The 19,165-nt window shown below is 35.5% G+C and overlaps 1 protein-coding gene across 11 annotated transcripts in view; it reads right to left on the minus strand.

The window, feature by feature from the left end:
* The window catches only part of LOC105496640 (protocadherin related 15), a 1,825,405-nt gene that overhangs the window by 211,432 nt on the left and 1,594,808 nt on the right, over positions 1-19,165 (minus strand). The gene's annotated exons all lie outside the window — the stretch shown is intronic.

Consider the following 19,165-nt stretch of genomic DNA (forward strand, 5'->3'; position numbering starts at 1 on the left):
CTTAACAAATGCTTGTTGAATTAATGAATGTTACATGAAATGAAACAGATTTGAAACTAAATCTGTTCCAAAAGCCAAATAGGAGTAAAACTACAGTAACTGTAATGTACCTGCAAGGGACTCTTCTTCAACATTAGAAAATACATCTCCGCATAAGTGAGAATGTTTGATACCATAATATACCCATATTTACTGAAAATTTGAAGTCATGTAAAATCACTTTGCATCAAATAAAATGAGAAAATATTGAGTAAATATTCATCTAATGAAATGTAATAAGAAGGAATCTTAGCTAAAACTCAATTGTGATACTAATTATGAATCTCGCTATCAGCTACTGTATATTTTGCTTTGAAAAGTTCCATGTAAAAAAAACTGAAATAAATCTTAGAAACTGTAATATGTTATATAATTATGCCCCAAACTGTCAACAGGAAAGGAAGGAAAACAAAACACTTGGCTGCCTTATGAGCCAGGGACACAAAAATCGCTCCAGGTCCACAAAGCGTGGAATGCAATACGATGTGTTTTAACAGCACATATGCAGTTGTATATTCAGTTTTACAGGCACTGGTAAAGCATGCAGAATGGGGATGCTGAATGTTTGTTCCTTCTTTGAAACAAGAATGTCTAAGATGTGAAAATCATGTTTACAGTGGTGCTCCTGTATGTCATAATGCCAAGCATTTCAGCAGGATTTGTCTCTTTGACTCATGAAAACACAACTGCCCCTGGGAGTTTAATATTTCTGAGGTTTAGTTCTGAGAAAAGATAGAAGAATTGCAGAAATACCTGAAGAGAAAAAATACTGTGACCGAGTTGAATAGTTTCTGTCGATATAGTTTCTTTTACTTTTATACTTTGCCTAGAATTTGTCTTATGAATTATTGACAAATCAGTCAAGCTGATCATTTTAGTGAAAACAAACACTGCCTTCTCCCTTTTTCACCAAAAAAAGAGGGTGAACTCTTTTTTTGGTCTGAAATTACTCATCAAGTAAATAGAAAAAATTGTAGGCCAATAACAAAATATAAATGTCTTGTTTCATAACAATAATACCCTTAAAATTTCAGCCACTTTTTCTGTCTATGGAATATCTTAAGATCAAACACATTAATCATTTATGCAATTGGAAATTTAAATGACTCTTGTTCAAGGTGTTTTTACAGACCCATATAATTGAATATTTATTATGGTAGAATGACTCAATTTGACTGATGTGGCTGTATGTTTGTCTGTGTGTTTTATAAATGTCCAGCTGTTTATATATCCACTAGGAAACATATCTAAACATATCCAAATTAGTTTTGCTTTTGCTCCCATAGCAAATTATCACAAATTGAGCAGCTGACACAAAACAAGTTCATTATTTTAAAGCTCTATAGGTCAGAAATTCAAGATGGTCTCACCAGGGCTATGTTTCTTTCTGGAGACTCTAAGGAGAAACAACGTCCTTGCTCATTCAGGTTGTTGACAGAATTCAGTTGCTAGAGTTTGTAGAACTGGGATCCCCACTTCCTTGATAGTTGTCATGTGACGACCAATCCTGGTTTCTAGAGATCCCCATATCCCTTGGCTCATGACACATTTCCTCCATTTTTAAAGCCAGGAATGGTGGTCAAGCCCCTCTCACATTCTTTGAATCCCTCCCTCCATCTTTTTCCATTTTATCTTTCTGACCTACTCTTCAGGTATCCTCCTCCACTTTTAAGGGCATGTAAGATTACATTACGCTCCCTTGGACAATCCAGGAAAGAATCCCCATCACAGCATCTTTAACCTTGATATATGTGTGTGCACACATGTGCAAGTGTGTGTATACTGCCATATATAAATATATAGCAATCTATATTTTATGATGATTTTATGATGGGATTTCTTTTTTTTTTTGAAACAGGTCTTGCTCTGTCACCCATGCTGGGGTGCAGTGGTGTGATCTAGGCTCACTGCAACCTTTACCTCCCAGGCTCAAGTGATCCTCCCACCTCAGCCTCCTGAGTAGCTGGCACTACAAGCACATGCCCACATGCCTGGTTAATTTTTTTATTTTTATTAGAGACGGGGTTTCCCCTTGTTGCCCAGGTCAGTCTTGAACTTCTGGGCTCAAGCTATCCTCCCACTTTGGCTTCCCAAAGTGCTGGGATTACAGGTGTGAGCCATCTCACCCAGCCTGAGAGGGGTTTTTAGAGAAAATATCCAAGCAGATATTCATTAAGCAGACTGACAGTAAATGCTAAATGGGGCATCCTCATCAATAGAGTTTCATAATTTTAAATAATCAGTTTAAATTGGTATAAATTATGATATGTCAAGTACACACACACTTGGACTGAATCTATGACCACTTAATTCACTGAAGTCATAGCTACCATGACAAGAAGTGCATTTGAGCTTATGGAATAAAATACTATAATATCCCCCAGAAAACTACACTAAAAATTTTAAGGTGACTGAGACACACATCTAATGGAAACAAAGGGAATAGAATATAAAATGCAGAGCTATTTCCTTATCTATTCCCATGCCCCCATTAAATCAAGGAGCATAAATAAGGGAATGTAAGTTAAGCAACATGAGCTGGCTGAGCAAGGCAGTTTTACTTATTTACTATTCTAGATGAACATGTAGCTGTTAAACAAGATAACAAAACATAGAACCCCTCATTATCAGCAGTACTGTCAAGAACTTTGCATTGATGTTTAATATCTAGTCAAGTAGTTCAGTGTATGATGCTATAATGAAAACATATATCTTCCTAGAAATCAATTAAAAGTTAATTAAATTTGTTAATAAGAAAAATAACACATCTCTTTTCCCCTTGTACTACATCAAAGCAATAAACAGTAATAGCTGCAACTTTATAATCATCTGTCCATGGTTAACACATTTTTGTAATGTACACCTTACTATGGGGCCTGATTTGTGGCTACTAATTTGTGAATGCATATTGCTGGGAAATTGGCTGATAGTCGGTAGTCAAATAAAGACCTCACTGGACAGAACTTTGAATAATTTCCAGAAACACCACTCACAAACCTTATTGATTAACACCAAAGTTAGAGTATATGAAAGAAAACCACACAATTAAGAAAAAATGTCAGACAATGTTCAAGGGAATTTATTGAACAAAGATTTTTTGTATAATTTTTGAAAACCAATTTTATACCACGCCACTTGAAAAGGGAGTGAGGAAATATATTTCTTAAACACTAAATTCATTCCCCACCCCTTTTTTTCTCATTATCTTTTTAGAATGGTCTGTTACACAATTCTTTCCATCTGTAAAAGTGGAAGTTCATTACTGGGATTGCTACCCTGGGGGTTACTAGTACTGTAGAGAAGACCTAAAAGCATGTCTGTATGGGTGGAATATATTGGGATAAAACCTCAAATTAGAGGTTGATGTTTTGTACTCCTTCCATTGAGAAGTCCCTGGGTAGATTATTTGTGTAATTTACAATGATTCATTTCCATTTAAAATATGGCGAATATCCATTCAGATTAATTATTTAGATAGAAAATTATATGACAAAAATCAGCCCCAAGAAAATAACTTGAGGAGAAAACCAAAAAGTTATAGCTATTATAAAGGTGTGAACTACTGGGTAGCACCTAATTGGCCCCGTGTGAAGCTGAGAGAGTGCTTTGCTCTACCTTTAGTTTGTCCTTTACAGTAATTTAAGAGGTCATGTACATCTTTCTCATTTTAAAGTGGGAACCATCAAAGCTGTTGATCAGGGAGGTTGGGCAGTGCATCCTTCATGACATTACTAGTGAAAATACATTTTTAAAATCATTATCGATTAACTTCAAAAAGATATACGATAGTTGTCTTTTTTTCTTTTAAGAAGCTGAGTTATTTCAAGGGCTGTGATTATTAGTGTAAAGGAGACAAGCAATTGAAAGACTCAAAATACAAGTAAATTTTTTCACTCTGCACACAAATGCCTCATAATCATTATTGAACAATGGCAAGTAGACTTACTGACCAGAAGGTGACTTGCAGAACTTGAGTTAAAATCACTAAAAAATAACCAGAATGAATAGCTTTTCATTAAGTATTTGAACTTTCAAATACTAGTCCCTAGAAATCTAGAAAACACACATTTAACACAAATAATTTTTCAAGGGATCAACTATTACTCTAAGATACACAATAAGCTACATTTTATCCTAGCATTCAAGGCTCTACCTGGTCTTGTTCTAATCTATCTTTATGCACTTATGTCCCTCAACTAACTCTCTGACACAAACTCTATGTTTTAGTCAAAGGAATATATTTATGGTGTCAATCAGCTACCAAGAAACTCTCAAGTGTCAGTGGTTTGTTACCACTGATGTTCCTTTCTCACCTATACAGCACCCATTGTGAATTCCAAATCCATGTTTACTCTGTCTGTCTTTACATAGAAGACAGGCTAAAGGAGTAGCCTCTATTGGAATACGAAGCTCATGTGGTTCAGGAATTAAAAAAGACATGAGATTGCCAAGCTGCAGCTTTTAATGTTTCTGCTTGGAGGTCATCACATCACCTATACTTCTGCTTCATCAGTCAAGGCAAATCACATGACAAGGCCGATGTCAAGGGGTGCAGAAATAGCATTCCTTCACTTAATGGGACAGTGATAAATCAGAAACACTTTTACAATGTACTACCCTGGTTTTCCTTGAAATGACCATGATCTCCCTCACCTTCCCTGATAGAGTTTTTTTTTGTTTGTTTCTATTTTCCCTCAATCCAACTTAAATCTTCAAAACCTAGCTTCAGTTCTACTTCATCTGGGAAATCTCTTCTTTCCATCCAGCCTTCTGATCCCTTTTGCATGTAGCAAAACTCACTTTTTATTGCTATTTATGTATGTTATGCAATTAAATAATTGGCCTAAAAATCTGTAGTGTATCCATGTATTACACAGTAGGAGACACTATTAGAGAAAAGAATCTGTAAAGTGTTTTGTGGAGTATACAATGTATGAGAAATGGAAAATCAGAGCAGGGATGGAAATACGGCAGAGAAGTAAAAAAAAAATATATATATATATATATATATATATATATATATATATATATATAAATAGCAAGCAAATAAAAGTAAATGATATTCCTGTAGTTGGGTGTTATTTAATGCAAAAGAACTGAAGGCATCAAATTAAATAAGATAGTTTAAGCTGTTCCAACATAGCTTGCAGACCTCTTACTAAGTAAGCATTAGGAAGAAACTTTGCACTAAAAATCTTTACATATTCAGTTCTCATGTTAATGGTAAACACTTGAAGATTATTACTTCAATGCTTCAGGAAAAGAGTTGTTGTCATGTTCATGTTCATACAGCAAAGAAAGTAATGTTGTTTCACGTTCATTAAATGTATTTACATAGTAAGGCTGTCTTTTCCCTTTTTCAAATATTCCTTACAATGCTGAAAACGAAGAGGAAAACCTGGGAGGACTCATTTCATATTTCCCCACCATTGCTTTGTATTTGATAATTCTTCACTATAGGTTTAGTGTGTATATACCTCTTTATGTGATGCTAAAAAAATCATATATTAAATTATATTTAGTTTTCCAACCTCTTCTTACTTCTACTTCTCCAACTTCTTCAGTCTCATCTTTTTCTCTGTGGGCAAACATATTCTAAGCCCTACATCTAAATCTAAGTGCACTATGCCATACTAAAAATGCTATTTCATGTCTGCTTTATCCAGTCATAAAATCCTCCCCTTATTTCCAAAACTGATTATTCTTCAGCCCAAGTATCACTTCTCTCAGAAGCATCTGAGTAAACAAAATGCCTCATCGTCATGCTCCTGAAGCTCATTGTATGTTTTTTTACCACATGCCCTATTGCTTTTTTTTCTGTAATTTTTTAATAGCCCACATGAAATTAAGAATTCCTAAGGCCAGCATGGCTTATTTATATCATACAATGCCTGTTTTATTTTTCTTTCTGCATTGGCATAGGTTAGATATGAAATAATTTCTGCCAAAATTTCTTCTGAAGCTATTTCTATTTTTCAGTTACATATCATTCCCACCCCAACCACCCAAACACAAGAAGAAAGAAAAATTGCCAATTAGCATTTATAATTTTGTCTTAAAAGAAGGTACATTTTCTGTTTATTAGATAAAATGTAAGAAAATAAGACACATTTTGTTCTTTAAATAAAAATTAAGTGATCACATGATTACTTACTAAACTTTGTCCTTTTGTTACATCTTATTGCTTTCTTGTTTTTAATTTTGTCACTGTATTAGTCAGTTTTCACACTGCTATAAAAAACTTCCCAGAAACTAGGGGATTTATAAATGAAAGAGGTTTAATTGATTCACAGTTTCACATGGCTGGGGAGGTCTCAGGAAACTTAGAATCATGGTGGAAGGTGAAGGGGAAGCAGGCACTTCTTCACATGGTGACAGAAGAGAAAAGAGTGAAGAAGGAACTCCCAATAACTTATAAAACCATCAGATCTAGTAAGGACTCACTCACTGTCATAAGAAAAGCATGGGGGAAGCCTCCCCCATTATCCAATCACACCCCTCCCTGGACACGTGGGGATTATAGATCCCTCCCTCAACACATGGGGATTACAGATCGAGAAGAGATTTGGGTTGGAACACAGAGCCAAACCGTATCAGTCACCTACAATTCTTTAAGGACATCTATTTGTAGGTCAGTTTTAAAACAAGTGCAATATATATACTTACTTTGTATAATTAAATATATTAGTTTAACTTTTAACAGTCTATTCTAGCATTGCTTAACTCTTTTTTTATTATCAACCCCTGTCAAAAGAGGATTTTTAGATTTTTTTCTTTCTAATAGAACCCTTATAAATTTTTACTTCCACAGATATATTTATGTATATATATTACCCATGCTTTATACATAACAAAAGTGAGGTTTTTTTTGTCTCCCAAAACCTGATAGTATACATTGGGAACAATCTACCACCATTGAAAATGCATGCTCTAGCCAAAAGAGAGTCCTCTGTAACTTCCTTATATGCCATAAACATTTTCACATAAGCATTGTTTCTTTCAGCACTCATTACAGTGGCATCACTTTCTAAAATATTTGCCCATATTACTATATGGGGCAACGTCAGGTTATCTCTGAGCTTGTACTCAATACTCATCACTTCTTAAGTAATGAAGTAAGGGAAAAATACCACCTCCATGAATTGCATTTTATTTGATAATCTGCTTAGCCCATTCTTCCTATTTATTTGATTGTGCTTATATTTTCTGCCAAGTTATAACACAGAGTATTGTGGTTTGTTTTCTTAAATACCTATTTTAAATAGTCTGCTCTATGCTTATTGAATATGTGACATTTTGCTTATCAGGTGTTTTTATAGGTCCTATATACTAATCCAAGTTTTAATTTTCTTTTTTCTAGTATTCTGTTGGGTTCAATATAAACATGCCCATGCATTTCTTTGAAGAGTCAAGAGTAATCTACACTTTAAGCATTGTCCTTCTGTCTGTCACAGGGCTTTTTGTTATATTACATTGTCTCACAAATCATTTTTTGTATCATTTCTAGAAAACAAAATCATAACTAGAAACTGAAAAGAATGACAGCCAGATTGGATTCTCTGTGAAATTCTATACAATTAAATTTTCTGGATAACATTCAAGTAAAGGATGAACAGATTTGTAAGTAAAACAAGAGCAATAAAAGTGCCTCTGGCTAATATAATAACTATTTAATGAGAGAATAAATATCTCTTAATTTTCCAATACTATCAATCATTTCATTTGCTGAATATAAGCTCAAGTTTTTCCCAAACAGTAATCATAAAATTAAAGGGGATTTTCTCTATTTTACACATATTGTCACAATTTTACCTACCTTGATAACATCACCGGGATAGAGACAGATATCGGTTCCAGTTTTATGTTATCATCACTCATTCCTTGAGCTAGTATAATAATTTTCAGCCATTTCCTTACCTTAATCTGGGATGTCTCCAATAGGTTCATTTAAACATGTATGTTATATCCCACACAATAATAATGGGAGACTTTAACAACCCACCGTCAACATTAGACAAATCAATGAGACAGAAAGTTAACAAGGATATCCAGGAATTTAACTCAGCTCTGCACCAAGCTGACCTAATAGACATCTACAGAACTCTCCACCCCAAATAAACAGAATATACATTCTTTTCAGCACCACATCGCACTTATTCCAAAATTGACCACATAGTTGGAAGTAAAGAACTCCTCGGCGAATGTGAAAGGACAGAAATTATAACAAACTGTCCCTCAGACCACAGTGCAATCAAACTAGAACTCAGGATTAAGAAACTCACTCAAAACCACTCAACTACATGAAAACTGAACAACCAACTCCTGAATGACTACTGGGTACATAACGAAATGAAGGCAGAAATAAAGATGTTCTTTGAAAACAATGAGAACAAAGATACAACATACCAGAATCTCTGGGACACATTTAAAGCAGTGTGTAGAGGGAAATTTATAGCACCAAATGCCCACCAGAGAAAGCAGGCAAGATCTAAAACTGATACCCTAACATCACAGTTAAAAGAAATACAGATGCAAGAGCAAACACATTCAAAAGCTAGCAGAAGGCAAGAAATAACTAAGATCAGAGCAGAACTGAAGGAGATAGAAACACAAAAAATCCCTTCAAAAAATAAATGAATCCAGGAGCTGGTTTTTTGAAATGAGCAACAAAATTGATAGATGGCTAGCAAGACTAATAAAGAAGAAAAGAGAGAAGAACAAAATAGACGCAATAAAAAATGATAAAGGGGATATCACCACCGACCCCACAGAAATACAAACTACCATCAGAGAATACTATAAACACCTCTACGCAAATAAACTAGAAAATTTAGAAGAAATGGATCAATTCCTGGACACATACACTGTCCCAATACTAAACCAGGAAGAAATTGAATCCCTGAACAGACCAATAATGGGCTCTGAAATTGAGGCAATAATTAATAGACTACCAACCAAAAATAGTCCAGAACCAGACGGATTCACAGCTGAATTCTACCAGAGGTACAAGGAGGAGCTGGTACCATTCCTTTTGAAACTATTCCAATCAATAGAAAAAGAGGGAATCCTCCCTAACTCATTTTATGAGACCAACATCATCCTGATACCAAAGCCCGGAAGAGACACAACCAAAAAAACAGAATTTTAGAACAATATCCCTGATGAACATCGATGCAAAAATCCTCAATAAAATACTGGCAAACCAAATGCAGCAGCACATCAAAATGCTTATCCGCCATGATTAAGTGGGCTTCATCCCTGGGATGCAAGGCTGGTTCAACATATGCAAATCAATAAACATAATCCAGCATATAAACAGAACCAAAGACAAAAACCACATGATTATCTCAATATTATTGGTGCAGAAAAGGCCTTTGACAAAATTCAACAGCCCTTCATGCTAAAAAGTCTCAAAAAATTCGGTACTGATGGGCAATCAGGCAGAAGAAATAAACGGTATTCAATTAGGAAAAGAGGAAGTCAAATTGTCCCTCTTTGCAGATGATATAATTATATATTTAGAAAACCCCATCGTCTCAGTCCAAAATCTCCTTAAGCTGCTAAGCAACTTAAGCAAAAGTTGGAAGCATTCCCCTTGAAAACCGGCACAGGACAAGGATGCCTTCTCTCACCAGTCCTATTCAACATAGTGTTGGAAGTTCTGGACAGGGCAATCAGGCAGGAGAAAGAAATAAAGGGTATTCAATTAGGAAAAGAGGAAGTCAAATTGTCCCTGTTTGCAGATGACATGATTGTATGACGTGATTGTAACCCCATCATCTCAGCCCAAAATCTCCTTAAGCTGATAAGCAACTTCAGCAAAGTCTCAGGATACAAAATCAATGTGCAAAAACCACAAGTATTCTTATACACCAATAACAGACAAACAGAGAGCCAAATCATGAGTGAACTCCCATTACAATTGCTTTAAATAGAATAAAATACCTGGAATCCAACTTACAAGGGATGTGAAGAACCTCTTCAGGGAGAACTACAAACCACTGCTCAATGAAATAAAAGAGGACACAAACAAATGGAAGAACATTCCATGCTCATGGATAGGAAGAATCAATATCATGAAAATGGTCATACTGCCCAATGTAATTTATAGATTCAATGCCATCCCCATCAAGCTACCAATGACTTTCTTCACAGAATTGGAAAAAAATACTTTAAAGTTCATATGGAACCAAAAAAGAGCCCACATTACCAAGACAATCCTAAGCCAAAAGAACAAAGCTGGAGGCATCAAGCTACCTGACTTCAAACTACACTACAAGGCTACAGTAACCAACACAGCATGGTACTGGTACCAAAACAGAGATATAGACCAATGGAACAGAACAGAACCCTCAGAAATAATACCACACATCTACAACCATCTGATCTTTGACAAACCTGACAAAAACCAGAAATGGGGAAAGGATTTCCCATCTAATAAATGGTGCTGGGAAAACTGGCTAGCCATATGTTTTGGATCCCTTCCTTACACCTTATACAAAAATTAATTCAAGATGGATTCAAGACTTAAATGTTAGAACTAAAGCAATAAAAATCCTAGAAGAAAACCTAGGCAATATCATTCAGGTCATAGGCATGGAGAAGAACTTCATGTCTAAAACACCAAAAGCAACGGCAACAAAAGCCAAAATTGACAAATGGGATATAATTAAACTAAAGAGCTTCTGCACAGCAAAAGAAACTACCATCAGAGTGAACAGGCAACCTACAGAATGGGAGAAAATTTTTGCAATCTACCCATCTGACAAACGGCTAATATTCAGATTCTGCAAAGAACTCAAATTTACAATAAAGAAACAAACAACCCCATCAAAAAGTGGGCGAAGGATATGAGCAGACACTTCTCAAAAGAAGATATTCATGCAGTCAACAGACACATGAAAAAATGCTCATCATCACTAGCCATCAGAGAAATGCAAATCAAAACCACAATGAGATACCATCTCACACCAGTTAGAATGGCGATCATTAAAAAGTCAGGAAACCACAGGTGCTGGAGAGGATGTGGAGAAATAGGAACATTTTTACACTGTTGGTGGGACTGTAAACTAGTTCAACCATTGTGGAAGACAGTGTGGCGATTCCTCAAGGATCTGAAACTAGAAATACCATTTGACCCAGCCATCCCATTACTGGGTATATACCCAAAGGATTATAAATCATACTGCTATAAAGACACATGCACACATATGTTTATTGCGGCACTATTCACAGTAGCAAAAATTTGGAACCAACTCAAATGTCCATCAATGACAGACTGTATTAAGAAAATGTGGCACATATACACCATGAAATACTATGCAGCCATAAAAAAGGATGAGTTCATGTCCTTTGTAGTGGCATGGATGCAGCTGGAAACCATCATTCTCAGCAAACTATCGCAAGAACAGAAAACCAAACACCGCATGTTCTTACTCCTAGGTGGGAAATGAACAATGAGAACACTTGGACACAGGAAGGGGAACATCATACACCGGGGCCTGTTGTGGGGTGGGGAGAGGGGGGAGAGATAGCATTAGGAGATATACCTAATGTAAATGACAAGTTAATGGGTGCAGCACACCAACATGGCACATGTATACATATGCAACAAACCTGCACGTTATGCACATGTACCCTAGAACTTAAAGGATTAAAAAAAAGTATGTTATATATTCATTTTGCTGACAACAATTCACTGAAGTAACTGAGGATCATGTTTTCTACTGTCTTGTCCAACATAGTAATTTAAATTAGGAAAACAGAATTAATTGGAAGAAACAACTTATTGTTCTGTATTTACTCCCTGGGACTGCATTCATTTGTAGAGAAAAAGAGCTGAGACATATACAATGTGAAATTGCCTTTTGAATTAGAAGTTATGGACTCAGATTCTGCTGCATTCTTCCTTTTCCAGCTGCCTTCCTTCAGATATACTTTCCTAGTACCTTCCTGTGTGCTACTATGTAAATAGTAGGAAAATATTTTAGAATTATTCCTCAGCAGCAGGCTTTATGCAAAGTGCTGTCAGTTTGTTTCCTTTAATTGTGGTGTAAACAGTACTGCTGCTTACCTTAATATTAATTATATACACACATTTTTAGAAGTTATATAAAAGGCTCAGATATTTTATTAGCATCCTTTTTTTTTTTTTTTTTTTCTGGTAAGAGAAAATAAGCCAGATTGGAGATTAAAAGGTATAGGAAACTTCATTTGGATGCCATTCCTTTGTTAATTGTTAGCATGTAGGAAATAAGAGGAATATTTTAATATCGATTGGCCAAGCAGAAATTCTCCTGAGAATAATAGAATGTTTTCAATGACATGTTATTTATGGAGTGTAACTGTTCCACAGGAGCAGTCTAGTCAGTATAATTAAATGGTACTGTATAAGAGAACTGGAATCTGAAATAAAATAGAAGTGGTAAGTTTACAGGCACATTTTGTTTCATTGCACTTAGCCTTATTGTGCTTCACAGATGCTGCATTTTTTACAAATTGAAGGCTTGCGACAAAGATGCCTTAAGCAAATATACTGGCACCATTTTTCCAACAGTGTGTGCTCATTTCATGTCTCTGAGGCACATTTTGGTAATTCTCAGAATATAACAAATTTTTAAAATACTACTGGATCTGTTATGGTGATCTATGATCAGTGATCTTTGAACTTATTATTGTAATTGTATTGGGGTGCCACAGAACACACCATATAAGAGCAAACTGAATTAATAAAGGTTCTATGTATGTATTTTTTTTGAGATATTGCCCAAGATGAGATGGTGTGTGTGTTCTGATTTCTCCATCCACTGACCATTTCCCCATCTTCCTCACTTTCCTTGAGCCTTCCTATTCTCTGAGACACAATGAAATTAAAATTAGGCCAATTAATAGCCCTACTATGTATGGGCTCTAAGTGTTTAAGTAAAAGGAAGAGTTGTGTGTCTCTCATTTGAAATTAAAAGCCAGAAATGATTAAGCTTAGTGGGAAAGGTTGGTCAAAAGCTGAGAAAGCTTAAAAACTTGGCCTCTTGTGCCAGTTAGCCACATTGTGAATGCAAAGGAAAAGTTATTTCATAAATTAAAAGTGCTACTCCAGTGCACACACAAATGATAGGAAAGTAAAACAACCTGATGTGGAACTGATGTGAAGAAAGTTTGAGTGGTCTGGATAGATCAAACTAGCCACAATATTCCCTTAAGACAAAGCCTAATCTGGAGCAAGGCCCTAACTCTCTTCCATTCTCTGGAGTTTGAGAGAGGGGAGGAAGCTGCAGAAGAAAAGTCTGAAGCTAATAGAAGTGGGTTCATGAAGTTTAAGGGGGAAAAAAGCCATCTCCATAACATAAACGTGCAAGGTGAAGCAGCAAATGCCGATGCAGAAGGTGCTGCAGCTAGTTATCCAGAAAATCTAGCTAAGATACTTGATGAGGGTGGCTACACTAAAGGAACAGATTTCCAAGGTAGATAACACAGTCTTCTATTAGAAGATGCCATCTAGAACTTCCATGGCTGAAAAAGAGAGGTCAATGCCTAGATTCAAGGTTTCAAAAGATGGGCTGACTTTCTTGTTAGGTGCTAAGGTAGCTGATGACTTTAAGTTGAAGCCAATGTTTATTGACCATTCTGAAAATCCTTGTGCACTTAAGAATTCTGTTAAATTTACTCTGTCTGTACTCAAGAAATGGAATAACAATGCCTCAATAACAGCATATGTTTATGGAAGCATAAACTATGTTTACAGCATAGTTTAGCTAGTATTTTAAGCCCATGGTTGAGACCTACTGCTCAGGGATAAAAAAGACTTCTTTCTAAACATTACTGCTCATTGAGAATGCACCTGGTCACTCAAGAGTTCTGATGGAGGTATATATGGAGATCAATGTTGTTTTCTTGCCTGTTAACACAACTTCCATTCTAAAGCTCATGGATCAAGGAGTAAAGTTGAGGTTTTCATCGTATTATATAAGAAATAAATTTCATAAGATTATAGCTGTCATTGACAGTTATGCCTCTGATGGATCTGGGCAAAGTGAACTAAAAATCTTCTGGAAATGATTCACCATTCTAGATGCCAATAGCAATATTTTTGATTCACGGAAGGAGGTAAAAATATCAACATTAATAGAAGCTTGGAAGAAGTTGATTTCTTCCTTCATGAATGACTCTGAGAGGTTCAAGAGAGGTTTAAGCCTTCAGTGGATGAAGGAATTGCAAATGTGGTAGACATGGTGAGAACTAGAATTAGAGGTGCAGCCGGAAGATGTGAGTGAATTGCTGTAATCTTATGATAAACTTGAACAGATGAGGAATTGCTTTTTATGGAAGAGCAAAGAAAGTGGTTTCTTGATATGAAACCGACTCCTAATGAAGATGCTGTGAACATTGTTGAAATAGCAACAGATAATTTAGAATATTTTATATACTTCACAGCAAGGATTGAGAAGATTGACTCCAGTTTTGGAAAAAAAAAAAAAACTTTGTTGGCTACAATACTATCAAACAGCATCACTAGCTACAGATAAAAATTTAATGAAAGCAAGAAGCATTCAATGAAGCACAATTCATTGTTGTCTTATTTTAAGAAACTGACACAGCCATCCCAACTTCAGCAACCACCCTCCTAATCAGTGAGCAGTCACTGATAGTGAGGCAAGACCCTCTATCAGTATAAAGATTAAGACTTGCTGAAGGTTCAGATGATTGCCAGTATTTTTTTAGCCATAAAATATTTTAATTAAGGTATGGACATTGTTTTTCAGACATAATGCTATTGCAGACTGAATAGAGTGAGTATAGTATAGTGTAAAAATAACATTTATATGCACTGGGAAACCTAAAACCCTATGTGACTCGCTTTGTTGCAACATTTGCTGTATTACTGTGACCTGGAAGAGAACTCACGCTATGTCTGAAATATGCTTGTATTAAAACAAGTGTATTGCTTTGAGAAACAGAAACTCTATAATCTATCTACCAAGAATCTTTGCAGGTAATAAAGAAGGAAGTTATTGACTTATTTCAAACTTAAAGTCGGAGGAGTCTAAATGGAGACTGAAGTTACATCTAACATGACAAGTGTGAACCACTTTGATTTGGTTTGCCCAGAGGAAACATTACTCCTGCTACTTTCATAAAGACTGATTGCTTTTGACAGAAATCTGTCTGTGCAGAGTTGGATGAGTATGATACTGAGAAGTCATAAAACCATTAGAAAAGACTGGGCTCAGAGGAACTCCTCATAAAAATGTTCACACAGAAGGAATAAGACAGTGAAAAAGAGGTTGTATTTGCTATATATCTACGTTTTGAATTATGACACACATAGGGAATATTTCCAGAGCTTGGTTTCCGTAATCCCAATGAACTAATTCTTCTGAGATATCATAAACTAAATAGTGGGAAAGCAAGCCAAAGAAATACTGCCTGATTTATTTATTTTGCAGACTGCACTTAGATTTTAGAAAAGAGCCTCTCATCTTTGATTCTTGTATGACTTGAAGAAAAAGCTACACTGTATAAAGGTGTTTGCATGTGGGTTCTCTGGCAAGCAGACGATGGGCGACAGAGATTAGCTGCAAGAGTTTTATTGGGGTATGCTTTGGGGGTCAACATTTTTGGAGGGCAAAGGACAAGAGCAGAATTGGATTCAGGGAGAAAGTCAAACTACTATACAGAGTCAACTACAGCCTTGGCCAACCCAAGGAAGGAGCTGCAGAATTGTAATTGCATGTCGCAGTTTTTCTGAGCTGGGGTAAAATGTCCAGGAGTTTACACTCAGGCATCAGTCAGTATATGCGCTACACTGAAATTGATGTGACTATGTGCAAGACAGCCTTCTGTAGATAAGGTCATTTCTAAAGTGGCTAGCAACTGTACATCCCTCTTTACTCCTTCATCCCTACATCACTCCAAAAAGCCAAAACATTAAGTTCTACCTTCAAGGGAGATCTGTGTGGCACATAGTCTTATAACAAGCCTATATATTGGATTGGATTTTTTTCTTAGAGTATAAACTCCTTGCTTAACAGAATATAGCACATTTTAAATACATATAGACATATATTAAATTATTACAATATCATTCATTGTTTTCAAATGAAACAGCCAGCTACATTATTACCTCAAAGTTGAAAAAATCTAGGGTTTGTTTTTTTCCACCCCTGTACCCAGAGATATAACTCATATTTTCCTGTTGAATTTGTTTCCCAAGTAGAAACAGAAGTCTTAAATATGATGAGCTTTAGATTTTTTTCTTTTAGTTCTTATAAACACCCAAAAAAGCAGTTATTATTGCCCATATTTTACAGCCAAGAATATTTCAGAAAAACAAAAAATAAATTCAGTTTCCTTTAGCTAGCAAATAAGAGTACATGGATTTGAATTTAGAGTATGAATGTGCCATCTGTTTGTAATTTTTGTGCAGGTGGGAGATGCTGCTATAACTAGTGTAGCATTATTAATTATTCTAGCTGCATGATAGATTGGAGTACAGAGATAGAAAGATGAGCTGGACATAATTTAGAATTCACTCTGAATTATTTTCATGATGGGGATTAAGGGCCATATCATACAAATACACACTTGAAGATTATCATTACATAGAAACTCAGACTTTACATATATTTGATTAGAAAAATAAAAACCTAAGTTTCAGAGAATTGTCAGTGGGTTCCCTCAATGTCTCCCTTACTCTGTGGCAGGCCAGTCTGACATGAGATCTATCAGAAGGAAAAACATACTTCAGATAACTCATGAAAGTCATACCATGAAGTCATGAGAATTACAGTATATAGTGTGGCCAGAGCTGTGAATTCCACTAATTATTTTGAAACCTGCAGATGTTCATTTCAAAATAAATCTATAAACCATCCAACATCTCTACTTATCTTTATCATTCTCCTGCTGCTAAAATTGAGGAAAACTCTACTCCCTCCTAGGTTCTCAAGGGAATATATGCCACTTGAGCTTTTGGGACTCTGTTGCCTCTATTTCTGGCATTCTTACATCCTTCTTTACTGCATCTATTGCAATTAGTTCTCAAACTTGCTGAAGAATTTATCATTGCAACATAAAGAGAAATGAAAAAGAAAATATATTTGTTTCCTACTATGTCTGTTTTCCTACAATCTCTTCACATCCCAATATTCTATGTGAGGGTGGTGGGTCGGGAAAGAAAAGGACAACATATATATCCATTAAACTCATTCATTAATGAGTTATTTTGTTACTTAGTCATGTAAATCATGCACTATACAAAACATACACTATATTTCCTAATACTTTTTACTTAATTACTCTTAAAAAGTCATAATTAGTTCTTTAAAATATAAAACTAAAATATGACAAATGATGCCATCTTTGCTATTGAGATGGTTTGGCTGTGTTCTCACCCAAATCTCATCTTGAATTGTAGCTCCCCTAATTCCCATGTGTTGTGGGTGGGACCTGGCGGGAGATAATTGAATCACGGGGGTGGTTTCTCCCATACTGTTCTCTTGGTAGTGAATAAGTATCATGAGGTCTTATGGTTTTATAAGAGGTTTTCCCTTTGCTTGGATCTCATGCTCTCTTGACTGCTGCCATGTAAGACATGCCTTTCACTTTCTGCCATGATTGTGAGGTCTCCCTAGCCATGTGGAACTGTGAGTCTGATAAACCTCTTTTTCTCTATAAATTACCCTGTTTCAGGTATGTCTTTATCAGCAGTACAAAAATGGACTAATATAGCTATATTCAGTTACTAAATGTGTTCTGTGAACGAAGTTGGATGTTGAATGCAGATGCTGATGTGGTGCCACATGCCAGTTAGACACAATTATGTATGTGTGGAGATATCTATCTATCTATCTATCTATCTATCTATCTATCTATCTATCTATATATCATATATATATATATCATATATATATATATATATGGGTACTTGTTTAGAAATATTTTATAAAAGCATGGCCTGTCAGTGCGCACCATAACTTTCAGAGACATGATGAAAAAACATTACCACTAGAGTGTCACACTACAAATTTGATTTTTTGAATTCTCTATAAAAATGTCAATTTCCCACACTTAGCATATATGTGTGTCTACATGTAATGGCAAGCTTCATAAACGATGAGCATGCCAATACATGAAGATTTTGATGCAATTGTTTGCTCTAAAACTTCATCAATATTATGTGGTTGCGGGTAACTTTTAAAAATGCCTTTTTGGATCTCACACGATTTGAAACAGGAAACAAAATCTATTTAAAGAAGTCTTGAAGTAGAGGTGTATGCTTAATATTAAACATTGTTTGAAACTAGAAAATCTGTGCTTAACACACTAAATTAAAAAAGAAGAAAGCAAGCAAAAAAGTCGGATGTTGAATGCAGATGCCAACGTAGTGCCACATGCCGATTAGATAGCAAATGGCACTGTCTAAAAAAAGCAAGAAGGAAAGCAAGAAAGCAGGCAGGATAGAATGAAGGAATGAAAGAAGAGAGAGAGAGAGGGAGAGAGAGAAAGAGAAGGAAGGAAGGAAGGAAGGAAGGAAGGAAGGAAGGAAGGAAGGAAGGAAGGAAGGAAGGAAGGAAGGAAGGAAAAAAGGAAGGAAGGGAGGGAGGGAGGGAGGGAGGGAGGGAGGGAGGGAAGGGCAAGCAAGTAAGCCTGGGCTTGAGTATAAATAAGGTAGAATAAGCACTGAAAGGATAAAGACGCAGGGAATTCCTTTTGCTTTTCAAGAAAATATGCAAATAAAAAACAAACAAAACATTTTATCAATGGAGTACTTTTCTAAAACGTGATTGTGTAGGCATAGAACAGTTGGTTGGTTTTTCATTAAACAATACCAAATAAAGATAAATATAAATATATATATAACTATTTTTATGCTAAGTTAAACTTAATTAATTCACTTTTCTGTTATCCTATAACACTTTCTACATGCCAGTCACAACATTTTCGCATTGCATTGTACGTAATTATTTGCATTTATACCTCCACTATCTATTGTAAGTTCTAAAGGGCAGAAAATGTGCCTTGTTCACATTAATGCTTTAGTGTAGCACTGAATTTGCCTCTCAGTAAATGTTAACTAAATTTAAAAATTAGTATTGCTTTTCCCAAATACATCAGTTCATAACATTAC

The sequence above is a fragment of the Macaca nemestrina genome, chromosome 9, assembly GCF_043159975.1.
Source record: "Macaca nemestrina isolate mMacNem1 chromosome 9, mMacNem.hap1, whole genome shotgun sequence".
Lineage (NCBI taxonomy): Eukaryota > Metazoa > Chordata > Mammalia > Primates > Cercopithecidae > Macaca > Macaca nemestrina.